This window comes from Podarcis tiliguerta (genome assembly GCF_965153285.1).
Source record: "Podarcis tiliguerta genome assembly, chromosome: Z".
In the NCBI taxonomy this organism is placed as follows: Eukaryota; Metazoa; Chordata; class Lepidosauria; order Squamata; family Lacertidae; genus Podarcis; species Podarcis tiliguerta.
Genome location: NC_139553.1, coordinates 21048414 through 21075336, shown reverse-complemented (window position 1 = coordinate 21075336; position 26923 = coordinate 21048414). Strand labels below are relative to the sequence as shown.

Genomic DNA, 26923 nt, shown 5'->3' with positions numbered 1-26923 from the left:
CCATAAACTCGCCTCCAGTGTCCTCTGCCCTATTATTCATAATAGCAGTTCTCACTAAGCAACCCACTAAGGAATAAAATTCAAAACCGAGACAATGAATTGCACCTTAATTCAAAATGCAATTAAAACTATTTCGTTAAATTAATTCAACAAAATGGATGAACTTCTGGTAGTCATTTACACCTCCAGGGACCCCCCTGCCACACCCTTGCCTCTTAGTGCCCCCGCCTTCATAATCCCCAGTGCATAGATGTCAACTTTCAGATTTGAAAATAAGGGATCAGCAGCCTCACCTGTCCCGGGGACAGTCTACAGGATATCTAACAATCTGGGATAGCAACGGGAAACGGTGCTGGAATAAGGGAATTTCCCGCAAAAAAAGGGAAGGTTGACAGCACTGCCCACTTGGGAAACCTATATAATATTTACACACCCATTGTGAAAGTGCTAGGCGGGCCAAAAAGCCTACCCAGTACAGTTCTACTCCTATCGCAAGAGCCAGTGACCCAACACAAGCAGGAATTTAGGAGTTATAGTTCAGCTCCATTCCCTTTGCTTTGCTCCTTAGCGATCCGGGTCCTGCTCTTTCCTCTCTGTTGTTAGAAGCCCCATCCCACAAATATCCCAAGAATGCTTCAACGTCATCTTCATTTATTTGAGTGGTTTTTGCCATTCCTCTGCTTATTTAGCCCAGGCCTCTCTTTCTGCTCTGGGGTCCCAGTTAATGAAAACCACATGAGATCACAATGTGAGTTTGCCTAGTGCTCAAATCAATGTCATCTGCATTAATGGGGGGGGGAGGAGCATTTTTTAGCATATCGTTTTTAACAAGGATCAAAAATGTCAAGCTGCAGTGCACACAGAGAGATCAGATAAGCGCACAAATTTACCCACCTATCCATGCCCCCTCTCCCCTGTCCCGGCCACTGTAATATACTTTTGAAGAAATGCCAGCTGAGATTATAATTGTGCTTAGCACTGAAAGCCCTTTTATTATGGCCGAAGTGCTTCGCAGTATATTATCGCACTAATCCTGACAATGCTCTGTAAGGGAGACCAATATTATAATTATTGTAGATGACCTGCTGATAGGGTGGCCCTTTGCACATTGCCAAAAAGGGAAAAAGAGAAGAGGGTCAGATTTACATAAAATTTGCATGTGCTAATTACAAAAAACCCACAATTTTTGTAATAATAGCTATGATCTGAACAGCAACACACCTTAGCGCTGCTGTGAACAGGTGACCTGTGTTGCTTACTCAGCCTGATGCCCAGCTGCAAATTAGGGATCAGGCCTCCCTGATCTCTCCTTTTGGGGATCTTTAAACTGGATTCGCAGTGGATAGCCTTTCAGACACACACAAACTGTTTGTAGAGAACTGACCTCTGTAAGGTAAGACACACGGCTGCTCTATTGGGTGAGTCAGAGACAGGGCAGGAGCCTAGCCTTAACTAAGGCCCCCAATGAGTGGACGGCAAAGGCAAGGTTTGAACAGGGGACACAAGTTCTCAGCCACTATTAGCACAGGGTGGCATTTAGGTTGGCCCTAATGTGGTGAATGGATTCTTTGATGGCTCTGCTGGATTTGGTCACAGAACTCTCAATTTTCAGATTTATATTTGTGACCTACTTTTTACTCAGCACTTACACCACCGTGAAGTTGTTGAACTGAAGAGCAGGATACACACCCTGTCTCAAGTAATCAATTACTTGTTGCAGTGTTTCCCCATTAGCAGTGTGCGTATCCCTTGCCCAGGGTATGTGAAAGGGTTTCAAAGGGCACACAGCAGAACTTTTTAATTTTACTTTATCATAGTATAACTCTTTATTATATACTAATGAATTGATGCCACATATTGTAATTGGTCTGGTCTAGATAAAACAGTACAGTGGTACCTTGGTTCTCAAATTTAGTCTGTTCCAAAACCAAGGTGCGCTTTCCCATAGAAAGTAATGCAAAACGGATTAATCCGTTCCAGACTTTTAAAAACAACCCCTACAACAGCAATTTAACATGAATTTTATTATCTAACGAGACCATTGATCCATAAAATGAAAGCAAAAATCAATGTACTGTACAGGGTGGATTTGATTTAAATCAAATCGATTTAAATCACGATTTAAATCACTAGTCAGTAAGGCTTGATTTAAATAATTTTTTTTACAGAAAGACTCATTCTTTCTGGTATAATCTTAATATTTACAACCATATGAAGGTTTCATTTTTGGAATAATAACTTTTCAGAGTAGTTTTTACAGTTATATCAAAAATTACTGATTTGATATACTATTAGAAATACATAGATAGATAATTATGAAATTATGGTGAGGTTTAATAAGTTAACTGTTTATATTTGGACAATATTTCTGCTGTACTTTTTTGGAAAGAGAAAAATAATCATTTCCTTACTAACCATTTAAACAATTTATTTAACTGGTTATAGTCATTGTTTGGATGAGGGCTTTTATCCATTTCCACAGTCACACAATCAATCAATCAATCAATCAATCAATCAGTAGCTGAACTGGGATCCACGCAGTCCCAAAAACAAATTAACTGAAAAAGCCTCAAAACAAAAAATGCAAAATAAATAGCAAAAACAAAAGCACCAAATATAACCTCCAAATACCACCACAGAACACTGCAATTGGGAATGGAAGGCTTGAATTACAATGGGAGGGGGCACAAATTAGCAGCGCAACAGGAAATCACGGAAACGGAAGGCTTGAATTACAATGGGGGGGATCCAAAATAGCAGCGCAACAGGGAGACTCAAAATGGAGCATGTTCAGCTTCCGAAAAAAGTTCGAAAACCGGAACACCTACTTCCGGTTTTTCAGCGTTTGGGTTCCAAGTTGTTCGTGAACTAAGCTGTTCGAAAACCGATGTACCACTGTATTATTAAAACTACCCCCGAATTACCTTCACCTAAGAAGAGGCATGGCAGTAAGACTAAACTCTCAAAAGGGACTGAGTCAGGACACTGCAAATGCTGTCTAGCTTCCTCCGTCTGCACAATGGGAGCTGGGAGTTCCTCCTCCTGCTCCATCCCCACCTACCTCTCTCCGATAGGGCTGCGCGATATCTGGTTTTCAACATTGTGATATATCACCAGCTAAACATTGTGATACACTGATATATCACTATGTCTGAAATAAGGATGGAGCTATGTAGAGGCATTGACTGGCTTCACGGTTTTCCCTGCATCATGATTGCCAAGTCAAAAATTATGAAACTGATGTCACGATATGGACTTCATACCAGTTTGGGATGATATATTGCCCGGCCCTACTCTCTTGCCATGCCCACCCCAGAACTATCAAATACTGGAAGTTGACCTGCTTGCCCTGGGATGTTTCACCAGTTGACACCTGCCAGTCTCCTGAGTCTAGGAGGAGTACTAATATGGTCTGGGTGTGCACTCCTGTTCTTATCAGGATCAAGTAGTTATGCATATAGAGAGAGCCAATGTGGTGTAGCGATTCAGAGGGTTGGACTAAGACCTGGGAGATTGGGATCCCAGTCCTCTCTCAATCTTAATCTAGGGCTCACGGACCTCCAATGAAACTGAATATTGGAAGATTCAGAAAAAATAAGAGGAAGTTCTTCTTCATGCAGTGCATAGTTAAACTAGGGAACTCACTCCCACCGGAGGCAGTGATGGCCACCAACTTGGGATGGCTTTAAAAGAGGATTAGATAAATACATGGAGGAGAGGACTACTGACGGCTACCAGCCGGGATGGCTCTGCTCTGCCTCCACAGTTGGGGGGCAGCAATGCTTCTGAATGCCAGTTGCTGGACACCACAGGAGAGGAGACAGCGCTCTTGTGCTCAGGTCCTGTTTGCAGGTATCCCATGGGCATCTGGTTGGGCACTGCGGGGACAGGATGGTAGACTAGATGGGCAACTGGCCTGATCCAGCAGGGTTCTTGTTATGTTCCTACGTTCAAATCAGTAGTAATTAAAATGTTGTACAGTACTTGAAATATACAGGTCATCCCAGCATGCGGATCAGGCAGGCCAAGAAGCAATTAGTTCTACCTTTTGAGTCACCATATTATATCTGGCTCCAGTTGGCAGACTTCAATGTTACAGCAGACACAAACACACCCTTCAAGCCTCACTGCAGGCCAGAGATGGGGAACATGCATCACTCCAGATGTAGTTCAACAACATAATGGTAGTTGTAGTTAACTACCATTATCCCGTAGCACTACCCAGGAGAAAGGGGGTTGGAGCCCAACCACAACTGGAGGGCCAGAGATTTCCCATGTGTACTGCTGAGGGCAATTTTCCCTTCGTGAATTTTTCTTGGAGGGTAAACTACATTTTTTAAAGGGTCAAACTCTCTATTCCCCATCACTTGAATCTAACAAGTCCTTAAGCTAGGATTAGATTGGACTGATGGCACCAGTTCTGGAGATCTCATTAGTCACATGCTAGCATAACCATGGAACAGGAGGAACTAATTTCTGTCTTAATCAGAGATCTTTGCAACTACGAAACCTAGCACTCTAGCTCAGTGGTTTCCAAAGTAGGTAGCACTGCCCCCTGGGGAGGATAACCTAGGGGGCTCTAAGAGGCAAGGGGGCTAAAGGGGGGCCATTAGAAGCATAAATAAATATCAGACTTTGAAAAGCTCGTATCAAGTTCATCAGTTTTCTTGAATTAATTAAACTAAACAGTTTCAACAGGATTGTGAATTAAAGCGCAATTAGTTTTGAATTTCATGTATTATCTTCCTTAGTGGGTTGTGCAAGGGGAATAATGCTTTTTATGTGTTGCGTAGTGGGTTCTGGGGATGTGTTTATGGAACCAACAGGGTGGGGGTGCAAAGAAGTTAGGGAACCACTGGACTAGTTCTTCACTTGTTTGTCCTGAGAGAAGGGAGAAAAAATAATGGGTCAAACTCAGAGCACAACCTGCCTTGTAACTCACAGGAACATGCAGTGTTTAAGTCTTTTATGGGTTGCACTGAACTGCAAAGGTGGAATAATATCTGTTCATTCCAATGCAGTTTCATTTTAGTCTTGTAAGCAAGAGTGAGATGTTAACATCAGTTCTCAAATACCTTGGATGCAACAGCCACTTTGAGGGTTGCTGTTGCTGTTTACAATCAAGTGGCATGTAAATTTTATGAAATAAAACAAATTTAGTATGTATTATGCCCAGACCAGAAAGATATGGATGCCTCGTACACCCCAGGTAGTGTGGTTGCTGACCTTGAGCCAGACATCCTGGAGAGTGAAGTCAAATGGGCCTTAGAAAGCATTGCAAATAACAAGGCCAGTGGAAGTGATGATATTCCAGCTGAACTATTTAAAATTTTAAAAGATGATGCTGTTAAGGTGCTACACTCAATATGCCAGCAAGTGTGGAAAACTCAACAGTGGCCAGAGGATTGGAGAAGGTCAGTCTACATCCCAATCCCAAAGAAGGGCAGTGTTAAAGATTGCTCCAACTACCGCACAATTGCACTCATTTCACACGCTAGCAAGGTTATGCTTAAAATTCTTCAAGGAAGGCTCAAGCAGTATGTGGACCGAGAACTCCCAGAAGTGCAAGCTGGATTTAGAAGAGGCAGAGGAACCAGAGACCAAATTGCAAACATGCGCTGGATTATGGAAAAAGCTAGAGAGTTCCAGAAAGACATCTACTTCTGTTTCATTGACTATGCAAAAGCCTTTGACTGTGTAGATCACAGCAAACTATGGCAAGTTCTTAAAGAGTGCCTGATCACCTCATCTGTCTCCTGAGAAATCTCTATGTGGGACAAGAAGCTACAGTTAGAACTGGATATGGAACAACTGATTGGTTCAAAATTGGGAAAGGAGTACGACAAGGCTGTATTTTGTCTCCCTGCTTATTTAACTTATATGCAGAATTCATCATGTGAAAGGCTGGGCTGGATGAATCCCTAGGCGGAATTAAGATTGCTGGAAGAAATATCAACAACCTCAGATATGCAGATGACACAACCTTGATGGCAGAAAGTGAGGAGGAATTAAAGAACCTTTTATTGAGGGTGAAAGAGGAGAGCGCAAAATATGGTCTGAAGCTCAACATCAAAAAAACGAAGATCATGGCCACTGGTCCCATCACCTCCTGGCAAATAGAAGGGGAGGAAATGGAGGCAATGAGAGATTTTACTTTTTTGGGCTCCATGATCACTGCAGATGGTGACAGCAGCCACGAAATTAAGAGACGCCTGCTTCTTGGGAGGAAAGCGATGGCAAACCTAAACAGCATTTTAAAAAGTAGAGACATCACATTGCCAACAAAGGTCCGTATAGTAAAAGCTATGGTTTTCCCAGTAGTGATGTATGGAAGTGAGAGCTGGACCATAAAGAAGGCTGATCGCCGAAGAATTGACGCTTTTGAATTATGGTGCTGGAGGAGACTCTTGAGAGTCCCATGGACTGCAAGAAGATCAAACGCATCCATTCTTAAGGAAATCGGCCCTGAGTGCTCACTGGAGGGACAGATCGTGAAGCTGAGGCTCCAATACTTTGGCCACCTCATGAGAAGAGAAGACTCACTGGAAAAGACCCTGATGTTGGGAAAGATGGAGGGCACAAGGAGAAGGGGACGACAGAGGACGAGATGGTTAGACAGTGTTCTCGAAGCTACAAACATGAATCTGACCAAACTGCGGGAGGCAGTGGAAGACAGGAGTGCCTGGCGTACTCTGGTCCATGGGGTCACGAAGAGTCGGACACGACTGAATGACTAAACAACAACAACAACATGCCCAGACCAATCCCTTTGCAGGGCCTACCATGCTGCTACGTAACAATATAAGGGTCATAAACATACTTGGTATTCAGACACCACACCAAGTCAAACCATAAGTTTAGCATGAGTATATGGACTCAGGGAGAGGAGACTGCAGTCACTTCATTCCTTTCTGGTTGTTCTGACACTATGCCTCACTGAGCTAAGCCATGGTTTGCCATAGCATGTTGTCTTACTTTGAACTTATGATATAGTTCTCCAAAACAAACCATGAGCTAGGATAAGCTTTGGTTGCACCAGGCGGGTGGCGCTGTGGTCTAAACCACTGAGCCTAGACAAACAGAAGAAGACACCTTCACCCCGGTATGGCTCCCCTTTATCACATACACAGCCCAACAGGACAATGACAATAATCCACCAACAGCATACAAATCAATATGGCTAACCTGATCCAAAACACCCACCCACCTCACTCACACACGAAAACAAAGATCGCCACAGCCAATCACAAGCAAACAATCACACCCTAGGCCAACCCCAACCTCTCTCACCACCAAAGGAACACAAGTGAACAACACAAACAACGCTGACCCCAAACTCTACATACATTAAACACAATAGAAACACCGCCACCCGACCCCACCCCCTTCCATTTTCCCTCTCTCCACCCCCCCTTTTCTTTTTTCTTTTCTTCTCCCCTAATGCCTCAACAAATGAAATGGATTTGTAAAAATGTTACATGGAAAAACAACAACGAGGCATTACACTTACTTCTGTAAAACAAGAAAACCCTTAATAAAAAATAAAAAATAAACCACTGAGCCTAGGGCTTGCCAATCAAAAGGTCGGCAGTTCAAATCCCCACCAGAGGGTGAGCTCCCGTTGTTCGGTCCCTGCTCCTGCCCACCTAGAAGTTCAAAAGCACGTCAAGTGCAAGTAGATAAATAGGTATCGCTCCGGCAGGAAGGTAAAGGGTGTTTCCATGCACTGCTCTGGTTCACCAGAAGCAGCTTAGTCATGTTGGCCACATGACCCAGAAGCTGTACGCCGACTCCCTCGGCCTAAAGAGCAAGATGAGCGCGCAACCCCAGAGTCGTCCACAACTGGACCTAACGGTCAGGGGTACCTTTACCTTTACCTAAGGAAGCTAAACCAAAAGCCCAGATTTAAGTGGCACACTAAGCGGAACCATAGCTTAACTCCTTCCAACTTCCAATTCTATGATTCAACACAGCAGCAAAAAGATCAGGGAGGCCACAGCCTCTTCTATGGGAGCCTGCACACGAAATAAGTCATGGTTTGGCTTATCACGATATACAAACCAGATCATTCTGTTATCCGTACCGTACTAAAAATTAACCTATGTGGGGTGATATGGGAGGGAAGTATCAGTGCTGCTGTAAACTTCAGCGGGCAACCAAAATGGCCAAAGGCCTGGAAACGATGCCTTATGAGGAAAGGCTAAGGGAGCTGGGCATGTTTAGCCCGGAGAAGAGGAAGTTAAGGGGTGCTATAATAGCCATGTTCAAATATATAAAAGGATGTCACATAGAGGAGGGAGAAAGATTGTTTTCTGCTGCTCCAGAGAAGCGGACACGGAGCAATGGATCCAAACTACAAGAAAGAAGATTCCACCTAAACATTAGGAAGAACTTCCTGACAGTAAGAGCTGTTCGACAGTGGAATTTGCTGTGGAGTGTGGTGGAGTCTCCTTCTTTGGAGGTCTTTAAGCAGAGGCTTGACAACCATATGTCAGGGGTGCTCTGATGGTGTTTCCTGCTTGGCAGGGGGTTGGACTCGATGGCCCTTGTGGTCTCTTCCAACTCTATGATTCTATTCTATGATTCTATGGAATACAATAGATCAGAAAAAATCAAAGTGAGGCTGAAGAGACATTGGGGGCAGGGAGCAGAACTTGCCCCAACCAAAGATTTTAACACAGTTAACAATGCCTAAGTAGGGCTAATTTTGCACCATTTAAAAAAATGTTTACACAAATCTGCATGTGTAAAAGTATTTCTGCCTACATACTTTGCTTTTGATCACACAAGCAAGTTGTAGCAATGATCTTTTTGGATAAGGTATTTCCTCCTCTGGGAGAGAAAAGGGACAATGGTTCTCTCAATGATACTTCCACTCTCCATTTTTTAATATCTGCATTAAAAATTATGAGTTATATTGAACCAAGTTCTACTCAGAATAATCCCACTGGAAATAATGCACTTAAGTTAGTCCTGCCTGTTATTTTTAATGGGTCTACTTTGAGTATAACTGATCATCATCATCATCATATATTTATACCCTGCCCATCTGGCTGGGCTTCCCCAGCCACTCTGGGCGGCTCCCAACATAATATTAAAACATAATAATAATAATAATAATAATAATAAATTTATTTATACCCCGCCCTCCCCAGTCAGAGCTGGGCTCAGGACGGCTAACACCAGTAGAATTACAATAAAAACATAATGGGGGGGGGGGAGACAATTTAAAATACAGGTTAAAATGCAATTTAAAATGCAGCCTCATTTTAAAAGTAGCCCATGGATCAAAACCATAAGGGGAGGCAAAACATAAGGGTCAGACAGGGTCCAAACCAAAGGCCAGGTGGAACAGCTCTGTCTTGCAGGCCCTGTGGAAAGATATCAAGTCCCACAGGGCCCTAGTCTCTTGTGACAAAGCGTTCCACCAAGTCAGGGCGAGTACTGAAAAGGCCCTGGTCCCAGTTGATACCAATCTAACCACCTTGCGATTTGGGACCTTCAAAGTGTTGTCGTTTGTGGACCTTAAGGTCCTCCGCGGGGCATACCAGGAGAGGCTGTCCTGTAGGTATGTGGGTCCTAGGTTGCGTAGGGCTTTAAAGGTCAAAACCAGCACCTTAAACCTGACCCTGTACTCCACCAGGAGCCAGTGCAGTTGGTAAAGCACTGGGTGAATGTGATCCCACGGCAAGGACCCCTTAAGGAGCCTCGCCGCGGCATTCTGCACCCGCTGGTGTTTCTGGGTCAGCTTCAAGGGCAGCCCCGCGTAGAGCGCGTTACAACGAGCAAGCCTGGAGGTGACCATCACATGGATCACTGTGGCGAGATCAGGGAGAGAAAGGTAAGGGGCCAACTGCTTAATATGGCGGAGATGGGAAAATGCCACCTTTGCTGTGGCTGCAACCTGTGCCTCCATGGAAAGGGAGGCGTCGAAGGTTACACCCAAGCTCTTGACAGAAGGCGCTGGCACTAATTGAGCCCCCGCAAGAGATGGGAGTTGGCCCCCCCAACCCTATGTCATCCTGATCCAGCCAGAGGCCCTCTGTCTTTGAAGGATTTAACTTCAACCAGCTCCCACGCAGCCCTCCAGCCACAGCTTCCAAGCATCTGGTCAGTGTGTCCAGGGCCGAGTCAGGGCAGCCATCCATCAACAGATAAAGCTGGGTGTCATCAGCATATTGATGACAACCCAGCCCAAAGTATTAAAAACATTAAAAACTTCCGTAAACAGAGCTGCCTTCAGATACAACCCAGTCTCTTTACCCATTTTCTTTCTTCTTTGCTGCCCAGTTGATTGGGGAAACCTTCCATAGTTTAAAACTGATTAATTTGGGCCACTGCCCCCTTGATTCCATAAGCTCATCCCCAGCGCTTCTTACCCTATAAAAAGCATTATTCAGAATAGCGGTTTACAGCAGCCACTAAGGAAGATAGCAACACAATGAAATCCCAAACAGTAACAACTAATTACACATTGATTCAAAATCCAGTTAAAACTATTGAGTTTAACTAATTCAATAAAACTGATGAACTTGAGCAAGTGATGCCATCTTTTCAAAGTCTGATAGTCATTTACACCTCCAGTGCCTCCCTGCTGCCCCCTAAGTAATCCCACCACCTCCTGGGGGCAGTACCACTCACTTAAGTTGTAAAATGCTTCACCCTTAGTGCTGGTATAAGTTAGGTGGTACCATCACTGTTTCACCATCAATGGGAAGAGGCAAGTGACCACATAGACTTGACCTGGGAGAGTTTACTGGCTCTGCAAAGTGTCAACAGTCTGGATTCTGCAACCGCAATGATTTGCACGCAAACCACATATAACAAATGAGGATGCTCATGCCTCCATCCCGCCCATCCAGCCAGCCCCTTCCAATCCCATCTTGTCCAAGAATCCCAGAAGCACAGCACTGGAAGGAGCCAGCTTGTGTCACACCCCACCGTGGGAAACTGAGAAGCTAACTGGAGGGGTGGAGCACCCGTTCCACGGCATTCCTCCTCTGCCCTGTGACACAGCCTGGGAGCAATAAGAGATGGAACCACAGGACATACAGACAGACATGCTTTGCCTGAGCATGGTGTATGTAGGCACCATGTGTGCTATATACACAGCCAAGTAATGTATTGGTGCTATTTCAGGTAAACATTGAGTTGTGGCTGATCACTTCTGTTAGCAAAAGAAATAAAACATCTAATTGCAAGTGAATGTGGTTTAATGCTCTTAGGCTTGGTGCACTCTTTAGATCAATGTTTCTGGAGAAAAGCCTGAAGTGTTTGGTTATTTGTTAATTGGTTCAGTTGTACTTTAATTTCATCTGTACTTGAAAACAGTTGACAAAAACGAACTGGAAAAACTGAAGACGAAATAATACATAATTGCAAGGAATGTGGTTGCTCTGCTCCAGTATTGACCAGACACACAGTACTACCAAAATATATGCTTGGGTCTATTTCCACCCACTTAAAGAATGCCCATTAAAAAAGGTACTGAAAAGTCATACTGCTCACTTATGTTTGCTTGACAGCAAAGCACAGAAAGCAGTTTCTGAAGAAGTGTAAGAGGCAAGAACAACTGGGCCCTCTGCTTAAGCATAGATGGAACTGATTTGGAACAAAGGAAGCCAGGAATTAATGATAAACAATTCAAATTAAAAATCAGTACTCAAGTTCTACTATCCAGTTGCCCCTTTAACTAACGTTACTTTCCATCCAAATATTATTGCGAGAAAGGATGCTGTTATGGTTCAGTTTACATATTTGCCAGTGTGGTGTAGTGGTTAGTGTCTTGGATCATGACCTGGGAGAGACCAGGGTTCAAATCTCCACTTGCCCATGAAGTTCATTGGGGTTGACCCCCTGGGGGCCAGTCTCAGGCTAATCTAGGGTTGTTGTGGGAATTAAATGAGGAAGGGATGAATTATGTGTGCCACCTTTGGCTCCTTGGATAAATAAGTGGGGGGTGTAAATGCAAGAAAATAAATAATACAAAAAAAGTTAAGAGTGGCAAAATAAAGTATTAGTTGTCATTGTTGTCATTTGGCAGCGAAGACTGACAAGCCCACTTGGAGAATAACTTGATAAATCTAACTGGGCTAAAACTTTAAAAATCCATCAGGTTCCACACCAGGTAGCTCCTGCATATCTTCCCCCATGTTAAGTAAAATTACGAATTGCCAGAGAAGCCACTTTCGTCTTAAGGGTGTTGCTGTCGCAGGGAAACAAAAGTGCATAACTTTTCATTCCTGGCACACACACAGGCCCGTGAGAGAGAAGGAATACTGGAAGGAACTTGATTTCCCAGTTGCAAAACCCCTTCACCAGCCTTTTGCCTTCAACATGCAGGAATTATATACTTTTGTTTTCAAAAAGTTGGGTTAATATATATAACATATATATTGCCCAAGAAACCAAACCTGTGCGCGTCCCAGCATCACAGGAGGCGGAGGCGGAGGTCCAAAGGGGCGGAAACGGTGCCGCTGGAGAAAAGCAAGGGTGGGGTGGTAGGGGCGTCCGTCCCGACGACTCAGTTTGTCGCGTGCGAAAAGGCTGGAAAAGGGGCGCTTCCTCTGCACAGTCTCAGCGGGAGCTGCTGCCGCTGCCCGGGGGACAGGCAGAAGCGTGCAGGCGGCCCATCCCCGCGTTCCCGGGGCGGCAAGAAAGAATCGCTTGCCTGCTGCTGGTGCCAAACTCCAGAGCGCCGCTCTCCCCTTGCGCGCAGGCGTTCAGCGCTCCGCCCGCTAACGAGGAAACATGGCCGGGGAGGGGGGGAGGGAGGGAGCAGTGGGAGCGGAGTGCCTCCGGGAAGCGGAGAGACTCAGCCCCTCGCTTGCCTAGGGGAGCCTCAACCAAGGAGGGAGAGCGCGCTCAGCGCCGCCGCAGCCTTGCCAAGCGCCCCATCTCCATCGCCTTTGCGCGCTCCGGACGCGCCCTCCTCCCGAAGACTTTAAAGCAACAGCAGCCGCTTTGGAAACCAAAGGCTTGGAAGGAGAGGCAGGCAGGAAGGTCTGCCCAAAGCCACACGCCGCCTGCTCACTGGCCCGAGCCGGCCCAGCTGCAGATTTCCGTTGGCTGCCCGGCCTGCCAGTCGCGCTCATTGGCAAAGAGGGAGAGGGAGGGAGGCGAGACACGGTTCTTTTGTCATCTCTGGCTTCTGCAGCAGAAAGAGTTGCAAAAGAGCCCGGTCTCAGGCAGCGCCCCTCCGGAGTAGGCTTTGTAAAAGGCTCCTGATTTTGCTGCAGGATCTTGTCCCGCGTTAACGCAGAGTTAAGTTCCACAAGGACACAGACGATCTCACACAGAAGACCCAAAGCCATCTTCCTCGCACGGATTCACACACATTAAGTTCAGCAATTCTTACAAACAACCCTGCCGGGTAGGCAAGCATTACCTGCATGGTACTGACAGGCCCCTTGTGGCCAAGTGCAGTCGAGGCCACACAGTGAAGTCCTGGCAAAGGTTGGAGTTGCAATTAGGACTTTGCAGCACAGTACTTCACTGCCATGTCCTGTCAAGTTCCCATGAGATGCCCTTTTCAATCCCAAGGAAACAAAGGGCACATTCCCACCATACATTTAAAGCACTAGGAAGCCACTTTAAACCATCATGGCTTCCCCCAAAGAATTCTGAGAGATGGAGTTTATAAAGGGCACTGAGTTGTTAGAAGACCCTCCCCGCCAATTCCCCTCCCAGAGCTACAGTCCTGAGTATACTAGAATCAGAGGTGTACCTAGGCTCCTTTGTGCCCTTGGCAAAGAACTGTAATGGTGCCTCTGAAGCTGGGAGAGGCAATGGACAAGAAACTCAAAAAGTTTGCTTTTCAACACCTTTCATGCTCCGCCACTTACTTCCTCCACAGCCATCAAGGCAGTAATGCAAGGGCCACTGGGAACGAGGTTTAAGGAACCAAGGGCAAGGAGTGGCCTGAAAAGGTTTGGGAACCACTGGTCTAGTGAGATGTACCAATGGGACAGTTTTGGATGTTGCTCTTAACAAAAAACCAGGACTGGTTGAAGACATTTTGCTCTGTGTTGAGCGACAGGATGCCAGCCCTTCTCATTCCATATGCAGAAGCCAATTTGCCTGGCAGCTGTATCAGACTTCAGCATGGTCTGCCCCTCTCCTCCACCCAAGGACAGCTGTCTAGCTTAGGCACACCACTTCCCTGACCCTCAACTTCACTCTGCCTGATCCTGGGGTGGGAAACCTCTGACTCACCACATGTTGCTGGGCTAGATTACATCGTCTCTGACCATTTATCATGGTGGCTGAGGCTGATCGGGGTTGAATTCCAACCAACATCTAAAGGGCCACAGGTTCCCCATCCCTGACTAGCTAGGAATCCAGGCTGATATGTTGGTTGGTAATTTAGTTTTTTATTGAAATATGTTTTAAATAAAGAAAAAAATTAAAGTACATATAACACATCAACAACCACAACTGGGGTACATTTCAGCAGGTAAATCAACAAAGGACAGAGGATCAAGAATTGGAGGTGTGGGGGGGAAAGGGTCACCTCAGGGAAGAGGCAAGTAAAGACACATTCAGTGTTTAGGTAGTTGCTTAGAACCAAAGCATTTGACAAACTCACATGAAGGACAGGAATAGTTTGGGAATAATCCCACACCACAAAGTACAATGAGAATCTGGAGGCAGGGGGGCTCCTTGTTAATGTAACACAAATGAAAACCTTGTGACTGAAAAAGGTGACTTGCCTTTAAGACCCCAGATTTGTGGACTATGTCCTGCAAGTTTCTTGGCCACTGCCCTTTGCCATACCCCGTTCCACCACCCTGCCAAAGAAAAATGGGCATGAGGCCTCCAGTGGTGCGCAACTTCCATGGAATTGTAGAATCACAGAATTGTAGTGTTGGAAGGGATCCCAAGGGTCATCTAGTCCAGCCCCCTGCAATGCAGGAATCTCAACTAAAGCATCCGTGACAGATGGCCATCTAACCTCTACTTAAAAACTTGCAAGCAAAGAGAGTCCACAACCTTCAACGGTTGACCATTCCAGAGTAGTTACAGTTAGCCAATAGCACAATCAAAACTTTGTACAAAGTGTTTTGCATATTTTCTGGGGGAAAATGAAATTTGGGATAAACCTGGGGGAACAAGGTATTTCAAGGAGTGTTTCTAACCAGCATTTGTCAACCCATGCCTTGAGATCTGCTGGGAGGGCTGCTACAGCTTATTCTGCAGCGGCTCACAGCAGGGCCTTCTTGCTTATATAGGCACTATGGCTGTAGAAATCCTTTCCATTGAAGGGACACTTGACTCCCCCACCAATGTTTCCTCAACAATCACTGAAGATGTACTTGTTCTGCTTGGCCTTTGGGAACTGGTTGGCTTAGTCTGTTCACCATGACTCATGCAGGCACTGGTGAAGATTGGTGGGAAATCTGTGAGCTTTGATCATTTGAATGTTGAATCCGATATCATTGCAATGCATACCCTGGTCTTAAATTGGGAACTCTGAACATAAGAAGAGCCTCCTGGATCAAGCCAACAATGGCCCAGCCAGCATTTGGTCCAGCATCCTGTTCTCACTGTGGCCAACCAGATTCCCCAAAAAGAAGCCCACAAGAAAACCCTCTACCCTTCTGTGATTTCCAGCAACTGGTATTCATAAGCATTTGTTGCTTCTGACCATGGAGGCAGAGCATAGTCTTCATGGCCTATAGCCTTATGCTCCCCCATGAATGTGCCTAAGCCTCTTTTAAAGACATCTAAGTGGGTGGCCATCACTGCCTCCTTTGGGAGAGAGTTCCATAGTTTAATTCTGCTCTGCATGAAGAATGACTTTCTTTCATCCGTGTCCTGAATCTTCTACTATCCAGCTTCATTAGATGTCTACGAGTTCTAGCGCTATGAGAGAGGGAGAAAAACCTTTCGCTATCCACTGGTAGTGTAAAGATATTATTAGGTTAAAATGATGGTGGTGGTGGTCAGGAAAGCCCTGACTGAAAGACAGCTCTAGGAAGTTCTGGAAAAGAGGCACGCTGGTTCCTTTACCCTTTCAGAAACAGTTCTCTTGTACTGTACTGTAATAGCTCTTGTGTGACCAGTTTCCTTTAATTTCAGGAGAGCAGGAATGCATTGCGTTTTCTAACCAAACAAAGCCAGACACGACAACTTGAGCTGAACAGGAAAGGAGCAAGGAAAGGAGCAGGACATCCCAGGTTCCCTTTGCCAAATGTTCCTCCTTCCCTCCCCCCACTCCGTGAGCTGCAGCAGCACACTCTTGAGGGCCTGCCAGATAAAGGAAGCTTGCGATTTTCCATGAATAGATCACACTACAATGTCAGAATACAGGAAACAGCGCAGGAAAGGAGCTAGTAAAAGCCACTAAATTGTAGTGCATTTCTCAAGCCAAGTTACACAACTGAGCAAAAGGTTACTTCTGGTCCACGGAAAGAACAGAGAACACAAGGGCTACTCTGCAAACAAATTGGAAGGCTCCAAAATGCCTTTTTTGTTGCCATTGCCTCCCATAGGAATGTGGCTGGAAAGAGCTCTATCTCAGGTTATTAAGAAGCTGTGCAACAGGGATGGTGCTGAACAAAAGGGTACCCTGAAGGTCTTCTGTCAGTGAAAGAACAGGAGACTGCAGCCATCAGTATTAAATTTCCATAGAAGGACCACTGAAAAGAGAATCTGCAGAATTTTTCTCCTTAAAAACTCTGGAGCTGCAAAGTGCGCAGGAATCTTCACTAGTTCAAAAACATGCCACAAGAGATTAACTCAAGCTCATTTGTTAAAATGGATTAAAAGTCACAGAAATAACCCATAAATTCCCAATACGCCACTCCCTATTTGTCTATATCAAAGACAACCAGGATATTAATAGGACACTACTATTTTCAGGTAGGATGCAAACACATACCAGCAAATTCAGGACGTGCATTTACAGTTGATTGGGAGGTCTTGTGCAACAAATCCACTTCTCTAAAAGATCAGACATTTCGCGATAAGGAAGGTGGCAGAAAAATGCACTGGAGAGTGTGGGACTACACTTACTTAGCACCACACTGTCTAACCTCCCTGCAAAAAAATCAGGATAAAGGCTCCACATACAGGTCATTGGGAAGCACTTTTACATTCTCTTATTCCTGTCTCCCCAGTGGGTGAAGACAGTTATCAGGTGGCTTTAATATACATAGCTGCAAAATCTTGTAGCACATCTGGGTGCTACCTTCAAGGTTCTTGGTGGGGATTAAAGTAGTCTGAGACCTATGACCTGCTTGCATCTCTAGAGCCATTCAAATACCCAGCAGTTCAATGAATACTTCTCCATATAGATGTGCACCCTATACTAGAACCTCACAATCTACCAGCTGGAGCCAGGTTCAAAAAAACACACAGTTAGAATTGAAAAAACAGTGCTGAAGTCAGTTAGGCTGGCAAGCACACAAGGCCTTCTTGGTGGCGGCCCTGCAGTAATGGAACTCTCTTTATGTTACCATTCATTGTCCCCTCCAGCTCTAACATTCAACAAAGCCTTAAACACGTGCATTTGTTACTATTACCTTAAAGAGAGTTTAGGTGATCCAGTTCGGTTTCTCTCATACACATCTTTGTCTGTATCCATACTCCATGTTCTGCCTAATGCTCTGTTGCTTTATCTCCCTTCTCTGAGCTTCGTGAGTTCTTGGCCAGAAAAGCAACTAATAAATAAGCAGAATAATACATATTCTGAGTTGAGGAATTTTTATGCACCAGAACTGAACTGAACTTATACAGCCCTTTGACACAAAAGGCCACCCCCTGTTAGCATTCCTCATTACACCAGCATGGTGTCGTGGCTAGAATGTTGGACTAAGACCTTAGAGACCAGGGTTTAAATCTCCCAGTGGACCTGGGAGACCTTGCTGGCGGGGGGGCATGTCTGTCGCTGCCTCTCAGCCTAATCCACCTCACAGGGCTGTTGTGGGTATTATATGAAGAAGGTGAGAACAATGGATGCCACACTGAGCTCCTTGGAGAAAAAAGCGGGATAGCAATGCAGTGAAATAAATAAAAAATAAATGTGGTCGTCTGCATCTTAGGTGGGAAAAGTTGTTTCATTGTTGCTCTTATAAAATGATTGGGTGTCACGATAAATCACTCAAGAGATCCATCACCAGATCTACCTTCCACACACCCTTGTGTTAGGTCCAAGGAAAACAAATCCAGCAGTTTGTATGGCTTTATTGGAGATTTGGACTGATCTTCTCCAACTTGATACCCTCCAGGTATTTTGGTCGTCAGCTCCCATCTACCTTAGCCAGCATGGCAGGATCAAATCAACGATTTCTAGGCATGATCCTGGGGACCAACCACACAAAAGGGTGGTGGTTGTTTGTGCCAGACTTGTAAGCTTCCCAGAAATGCCTGGCTGGCACTTTTAGGAACAGAATGCTACATAGATATTTGATCTAATATAGCAGGACCTTCTGCACACATTGGAAAAGCTCTTCCACTAAGCTATGGCTCTTCCCCAGAACATGCCATGTACATTGATGGTGCTATGATGCTACTATTATGCTATAATGATGCCTACGATTAGTACCATGAAGTGGCTCTTGATTCTTTTGAGAGTCACTTTCTTGGAATCAGAGAAAGTACTGTAACAAGGAATTCAGAGGAGGCATAAATTTGCTTTGGCCATGTACAGGCCATGCTAGATGTTCTTGGTTCTACAGAAAGTGCTGCTATCACAAGGGAAGCCTCCTTGAACAAGTTCGGAGAGTCTCTGCTGAATTCAAACCCCATTCAAGCCGAGAGAATGACCCAGTTATGCAGATGCTTATTGTGATTAGAAACACAGCATTTATAACAACACAAAAGAAGAGCCCTGCTGGGTCAGGCCTATGACCCATCTAGTCCAGGACCCTCTCCTCACAGGGACCAACCAGATGCCCCAAGGCAAAACCCACAAGCAGGATTCAAGCCTATAAGCCATTCTCCACTCTGGTGGTTTCCAGCAACTGGTATTCGGAAGCAATTCCCATCTGCGGAGGCAGAGCACAGCCATCGTGGCCTTCTCCTTTATGAGTCGGTCTAATCCTGTTTTAAAGCCATCTAGGTTGGTGGGCGACCACTACTGCCTCCTGTGGGAGCAAGTTCCATAATATAACACTATGTGCTGCATGAAGAGGTGCTTTCTTTAAAGTCCCCTGAATCTTCATTGTATGTCCACCAGGGTTATTACAAGAGACGGAGGAAAACTTCTCTCTATCCATTTCCCCCATGCCATGCATGATTTTATAAACTTCTGTCATGTATCCAACCCTACATACAAACTGCAGGCAAGCAAAACTAAAGGTGGTTCTTCTCATCCTGTCACTTTTATGCCTTGGAAAAGGTAAATGCAAATAGAAATGTAGCACCCCCTACTGGTGGTATGTGGCTCCACAGGCCTTTTTGAAAAGCCATTATGGGCCAGTTTTAAATGAAAACAAAAAACAATGCTCTGCAATTACCCTTGCAAAATATTACAATATCTGGCTACAGACCTGCTCCAGCCCTAGGGACCTTGCAGCCATATGTGTATGTGTATGTGTGTGTGTGTATATACAAATTTCATGTTCACTAATGGTGTAATATTACACTATGTTCACTAATGGTGTAATATAAAGCTAAAGCAAAGTGGGCGTTCCTTTCTTGGTTTTGAAGGAAATGGTTTAAATATATAATTTACGGGCAGATCTTGCAGCCAGCCTTGGTGCAGCAGGTGTTGGAACGGGAATGATATCGGGCACTGCCATTAATCCATCCAATTCAGTATTGCCTGCACTGACTGGCAGCGGCTCTCCGGAGTTTTTCTCCCAATCCTACCTGAAGCTGCCAAAGACTGAATCTGGGGCCTTCTGCATGCAAACGAGACCTTCTTGCGCTAAGCTAACCCTACCCCCGACCTGCCTTTTATCAAATCTGTCCACCTAGCTCAGTATTGTATACACTGGCCGGCAGCAACTCTCCAGGGTTTCAGACCAAGGCTGTCCCCCAGGGGCCCAGACCTACCTGGAGAAAGTCCAGGGTCAGAAGCTGGGACTTTCCACCTGCGCACACTCTGCCATTAAGTTGCGCCCCATCCAAACACTTCTCCCCGCAGGAGGCAGGCAAGCCTTCCTTCTCCAACTCCCACAAAGGCTCGTTCTGTTTTACTCGTCAGCAGCTACGAAGCCGCTCCGAGGGCGGATTAGAGGCGGCGGGTTCAACCTCCCTGCTCCCTTCCCGCCGCAGCTGCCCCAGACCCCGCTTGCATCGGGGCTTGCAAAGCAGCCATGCACGGCAGCTCACCGACTCTCACAAACTCCCCCTTCCAGGAAACTGGCTGTTGCAAGGGCAGTAGCTGGACAAAGCCCCCCACCACGCGGCGCCTAGCTCCCTCCTATCCACCTTACCGTGCGCCTTCGCCCTCGGAAGCCAGCATGGTTAACGAGGGCAGGCAGCCGCCCTCTTCCTCTCGTTAACTTTTACCAGCCAACTTCAGCTACGATCCTCAGCATGCAGCTACGGTGAGCAGCAAAGGCTCTTGGGAAATGTAGTCCATTGCCCAGGACAACCTTTGCTGTCTCGTCGATTATGGCAAGCAGTGCATGCATCGCAGCAGCACCTCCACCAGGACCCACTTCTGATTTACCAGAAGCGCATTCTAAAGCAGACTTCACCAATCCAGGTGTCTTTCGGACGTCTTGGATGGACTACAACTCCCACCAGCCCCTGTCAGCAAGCACATCAGCCTGTGGGTGTTGTAACCCAAAACATCTGGAGGGCAGTAGAATGATGATAATGATTATTAATTTCATTGCATTTGCATCCCACCTTTCCTCCTAGGAGCCAGGGTGATGTACGTGGTCCCCTCCTCCCTCTCCATTTTATCCTCACAACAACCCTGTGAGGTAGGTTAGGCTGAGAGGCAGTGGCGGGCCCAAGGTCACTTTGAGGCCTAGTTCTAGCTGGCACACCACACCACAGGGTCTCTAGAAGGCTCTTGTTACAAGACTGTTCTAAGCACACATGGAGTGTGTGTGATCCTGTGCACATTTGGGAGTAAACATCATTGAACCCAGTAAGACTTGCTTGTGAACAGACATACATAATGCTGTTAAAGGTAAAGGTACCCCTGCCCGTACGGGCCAGTCTTGACAGACTCTAGGGTTGTGCGCCCATCTCACTCAAGAGGCCGGGGGCCAGCACTGTCCGGAGACACTTCCAGGTCACGTGGCCAGCGTGACATCGCTGCTCTGGCGAGCCAGAGCCGCACATGGAACGCCGTTTACCTTCCCGCTAGTAAGCGGTCCCTATTTATCTACTTGCACCCGGGGGTGCTTTCGAACTGCTAGGTTGGCAGGCGCTGGGACCGAACAACGGAAGCGCACCCCGCCATGGGGATTCGAACCGCCGACCTTTCGATCGGCAAGCCCTAGGCGCTGAGGCTTTTACCCACAGCGCCACCCGCGTCCCCACATAATGCTGTTACTCAAGAACAAAAGTAAGAGGCATTGCTTCTGCATAGCGTTTATTATTTAATTTCTATCCCACTTTTCCTCTAAAACAGTGTTTCTCAAACTTTGGTCTCCAGCTGTTTTTGGACTACAAATCCCATCCCCCTAGCTAGCAGTGATGGGAATTGTAGTCCCAAAACAGAGAGAGAGAGAGAGAGAGAGGTACCCAAGTTTGGGAAGCACTGCTCTAAAGAGCTGAAGATTCAAACATAGTTGGGAAGGGTCTTACCCCAGTGGCAGATCATCTGTTTGTATGCAGAAGGTCCCAGTAGGAGATGCCAGTATGAGGTAACCAGCCCAAACGTACCCTTTTGAGCTTGCACCTGTGAATTGCGATAACTGTAGGTGGTTAAGGGTTTTTCTTGTTTTGCAGCCTGGACATGTATGCTCTCCCAGCAGACATAGGTTCTTACCGCCATCTCACACTTCATAGCCTAGGTGGCTGTCTTGCAGCAGGGCTGCAAGGGCAGAAATTGATTGTGCAGCAGCTCCTGCTGGCTACATCAGCTTTTCTGCAACATTCATGGAAAGTCTGGTGAAAGAAGATGAAATTATAAGGGCGGTTATGCTCTTTCTCTCTCAGCAATTTTTGATGCCTCAAGTGCATTTCAAAACTCAAAACCTGAATACAGTATTTGGCTGCAATACAAGCTCTCACACTGAACGGTGAATCTGCCTCCCCTTTTGGTCTTGAGAGCCAGTATAGTAGCGAGTGTCAGACTAGGACCTGGGAGACTAGGGTTCAGATCCCGACCCTCAGCCATGAAGCTCACTGGGTCACCTTGGGCCAGCCACTCACCCTCAGCTTAACCTACCTCAACAGGGTTGTTGTGGGAATTAATTGAAGAGGGGGAAAGAACTGTGTACAGCCCCCCCCCCCCATTTATGTGGGGGTTATTTTCTGAGGCATTCACATCAGTGGAATCGCATGTAATTGAAACTGATTGGAAAAGCCTACAAACACCCTGTTCCACCCCTTCAGTGATGTTTCAAGGTCACTTTTGGGTTCGGTGTGATGTGCGCAGTGGCGTAGCGTGGGGGGTGCAGGGGGGGGGCCGGCCGCACCAGGCGCAACATCTGGGGGGCGCTCGCTCGCACTTGCAGCTCTCTGCCCCCTGCTAAAATCCACGGGTTAGGGGGCGCAAATTACTTGCCTTGCCCTGGGTGCTGACAACCCACGCTACGCCACTGGATGTGCGTATACATGGTCACACACATATTGAACATGATGCATAAAGGGGGGTCTGCCTGTATGCCACACTGAGCTCCTTGGAGAAAAGAAGGTGGGACAGAAATACAAACAGTTAACAAACCAGCTCTAAAAGTAGAACCTGTGGCTTTGCACAGAGAAAGGCCTGGGTTCAAAACAAACTCCAGCTTCCCCAAGCAAAGCAGAGGAATAAATAACCTGTGTGAAATGTTGGAGAGGTGGTATCTGCTAGTAGTCTGTGCTGACAATTCTGAGCTTGGTGGACCCATGTGCTTATTCGGCACAAGCCAGGTTCCTCTGTTCTGTTCAAACAACTTCATGTTCTCCAAGCTTAGCCTTTATACATCGTAAGAGTAGCATCATATATTGTTTCTGCTGCCACAGACTAAGACCTGAGGCAGCTTATAGACCAAAACATTTACAATGGCTTAAACTTTCAAAAAGCTTCTGTAATGTTTGCCTTTAAGGTGCAACACTCTTTGCTTTAACCCTTTTATCTTCGGTTACTTATTAAATGTACTCCAAATGTTTGCTCTCCTCTGCCTTCTCTCCAACTGCCACCTCCATTGCTAGACCAATTATTTGAACTTCAGCCATGTATTTGCATTTAAGTCCAAAGCTCATGCTTCGGACTAAAAATCAGCTATGCTGCTCCTGCAAAGATTCAACCCTCCGAACCCCCCCGAAAGAGTATAATTGGATTTCCTGTAACAGGAAAATATCTTCAAACTTCTCAGTAGCTATATCCTGTTATTGGTAAAGTGTAGAATTTATCCTGTATCCCCAAGGGATTATCGTCTCCTCTCAATCTATTGCTTCCCCCAAAAACCTTATCATATCAGCACTCTTCATGTTTTAGCCTTTCTCTGAAGTAGTGAATAGCAAGTTCTTCTTTATCCTTCAACTCAGGCTGCATTAGTATGGTGGTTTATTCAGTTTCCCTAACTGTTAATTTCTGTATTATATTTGAACTTTCGTGTGTCATAAAAGTCACTTCTGGAAATCTAGTGGAATCTAGTGAAAACTTGGCACTCATTTCTGTGTTAATTGGTTCCAGAAACAATCTATTTGCAACCCTAACCCAGAAAATAGGAGTAAAGTGATAAAATTTGAGGCAGAATATAGGTATATAGTTCTTTCCTGCCATTTTCTGGGTGAATCATGGAGCAACTGGACAGAAGATTATAATCAGGAAAGCTAATGCAATATAATACAGTAGTGCCCCGCAAGACGAATGCCTCGGAAGACGAAAAACTCGCAAGACGAAAGAGTTTTCCGTTTTCTGAGGTGCTTCGCAAGACGGATTTCCCTATGGGCTTGCTTCGCAAGACGAAACGTAGAACGAAAAAACTTGCAGAACAAATTAATTTTATCTTGCGGGGCACCACTGTACATGGAGAATTACACCCTCAGACTTGAAGCAAATTCAGGAGTACATGTATGGTATTTCAGATAAATTTAAATTTAGGGAATTCATGGAAGGAAGGAATAGAAGCAATTTCTTTCCCACCATAAACAAGAAATTAAATAATTTGTCTCTGAATAAGCATTAAAAATTGCAGCCCACTACTGATAATTGTTATAGAGAGTTAAAAAAATGTTACATGCTCACTTAGGAGCACTTTGAAAGATTTACAATACATACTATACATACTATACTGTACTAAATTTAAAAGGGGGGCGTTATTGCCAAGGCTGTGCAAGTTTGATCCAATGATCAAATCCAAAACAATAAAACTCATACAAGTAAAACAAATATTAAATTAAGTATTAGGAAAACTGTTAATTCTGAATAATTCTAAACCGTGCAAAACACCACCTACTTATCTGAGATCTTTACCCTAAAATTTTGGGTAACCTCAAGGCAATCTTAAAAGATTAGGATTAAGAGATTAAGAGCGGGTGGCGTTGTGGTCTAAACCACTCTTGGGCTTGCCGATCAGGTCAGCGGTTTGAATCCCCGCGACGGGGTGAGCTCCCGTTGCTCGGTCCCTGCTCCTGCCAACCTAGCAGTTCAAAGGCATGCCAAAGTGCAAGTAGATAAATAGGTACCGCTCTGGCGGGAAGGTAAACGCCGTTTCAGTGCGCTGCTCTGGTTCACTAGAAGTGGCTTAGTCATGCTGGCCACATGAACTGGAAGCTGTCTGCGGACAAACACTGGCTCCCTTCCTGCCAGAGATGAGCCAGATGAGTGCCACAACCCCAGAGTAGTCCGCAACTGGACCTAACAGTCAGGGGTACTTTTACCTTTACCTTTTAGGTCTGCTGTGGGGCCAGAATCTTTTACTGTGAGACTTTATTTTAATCATAGAATTATAGAGTTGAAAGGGACTTCAAGGGATGAAATGCAGATATCTCAACAAAAGCATCCATGACAGATGGCCACCCAACCTTGGCTTAAGACACTATCAAACAGCACTTATCGTCAAAAAGTTCTTCCCAATGTTTGGTCAAAATCTCCTTTCTTGTAATTTGAATCCCTTGGTTTGGGTCCTACTCTCCAGAGCAAACAACCTTATTCAATCTTCCATGTAGCAGCCAGCCCTTGAGATATCTGAATGTGGTTATCATCTCTTCTCTGTTTCTTCTCCAGGCTAAACATACCCAACACCCTCAACCATTCCTAATAAGGCTTGGTTTCCTGAACCTCTCCTGTGCACATGTCCCATCTTGTCAATATCCTTCTTAAACACCACTTAAATATTTCTTAAATGGTCATACCCTGACCTGCACACAGTACTCTCGGTGTGGTCTAACCAAGGTAGAATAGTGGTACCTCTGGTTAAGTACTTAATTCGTTCTGGAGGTCTGTTCTTAACCTGAAACTGTTCTTAACCTGAAGCACCACTTTTAGCTAATGGGGCCTCCTGCTGCACAATTTCTGTTCTCATCCTGAAGCAAAGTTCTTAACCCGAGGTACTATTTCTGGGTTAGCGGAGTCTGTAACCTGAAGCGTCTGTAACCCGAGGTACCACTGTAGATCTATTTACTTCCCTTGATTGGGACACTGTTGATGGTAGCATTAGCTTTTTTTGCTGCTGCATCCCATTCATGTTCAACTTATGGTCTACTAAGACGGCTAAATCCTTTTCACATGTACTACTGGTAAACAATGTGTTCCCCATCTTATATTTCTGCAGTTGGTTCTTCCTGCCTATGTGAAGCACCTTACATTTGTCCCTACTGAAATTGTGTTAGTTTGCGTCCAGCTCTCAAACCTGTTAAGGTCATATTGAATCCAGATTCTGTCTTCAGTGGCATTTGCTACCCCTTCCAGTTTGGTGCCATCTGCAAATTGTATGAGCATCGCTTCATTACCTGCAATCTAAGTTGTTTATAAAGATGCTGAACAACAGGCCCAGGACAGAACCCTGCAGCATCCCACTTGTCCTTTGTTTCCAGGATGAGGAGGAACCATTAGTGAGCAATCTTTGGGTTTGGCCAGTTAACCAGCTACAAATTCACCTAAAAGTTAAGCTCATCCAGCCCACATTTTGTCACACCACCTGTTGGAAACCACCAGGATAACTTGACTTCAGGTCTTCTATCAAGGTCCAGCTTTTATTATTGCATTGGTATTTATTTTTGCCTCTCATTGATATATGATTATCTTATATAGAGTGCTAATGCTCCTGCTCTCCCGTTCTGCTTTGGAATTCTTTATGTAGACTTTATGTTCTGGTTTGCTCGCTATACAACTGAAAAACTAATAAAAATATATTTCTTCTAGTTCATCCCAGTCTAAAACAGAAAATTATACCTATGTAATTCATTCAAACTCCAAACAGCAGACGTTAGAGGCCTTTTCAAATAGTTGCACCCAACCTGGTGCTCTCCTGATGTTTTAAGGTTGCAACTTCCCTCAGCCAAAGCCAGCTGCCAGCACCTGCATCCAGCAAATATGTGGCAGCAGGATTTCTGCAGTCTCAAATATCTGGAGGGCACAAGCTGTCCTAGAAACGGGTCCAACGTGCAATTTCCCAGTACTAATAAGATCATCTTTTTTTGTTGTCTTTTATCTATCTGCCAGGCTTAAATAAACAAGTGCTAGATAATTTGCCTGTTGTTAACATATGTCCCCAACATGTCCTCCAAAGGGTAAGAAATATAAGCAAGACTATAGAAGTATACAAGAATAACCAGATGCACAAAACAGTGTGAAGATAATGTGCATGATAGCCCAGGGGTTGGGGGCGGGGGGATAAGAAACACACTTTCAACTCTG

The 26923-nt window shown here is 45.3% G+C and overlaps 1 protein-coding gene across 9 annotated transcripts in view; it reads right to left on the bottom strand.

The window, feature by feature from the left end:
• The window catches only part of AMOT (angiomotin), a 73866-nt gene extending 53357 nt beyond the window's left edge, over positions 1-20509 (bottom strand). For 2 of the 9 annotated variants that reach the window (XR_014507199.1, XM_083423521.1), the window contains exons 1-2: positions 20385-20494; positions 17526-17663 (exon numbers count right to left, since the gene is read on the bottom strand). The gene's annotated coding sequence lies outside the window, so the exon portion shown is untranslated. Of the gene's footprint in view, positions 1-12413; positions 13013-17525; positions 17664-20001 lie in introns of those variants that run through there. The other 7 variants (XM_083423524.1, XM_083423525.1, XR_014507200.1 and 4 more) reach the window with 7 other exon arrangements.
• Between the last annotated feature and the right edge of the window lie 6414 nt (positions 20510-26923).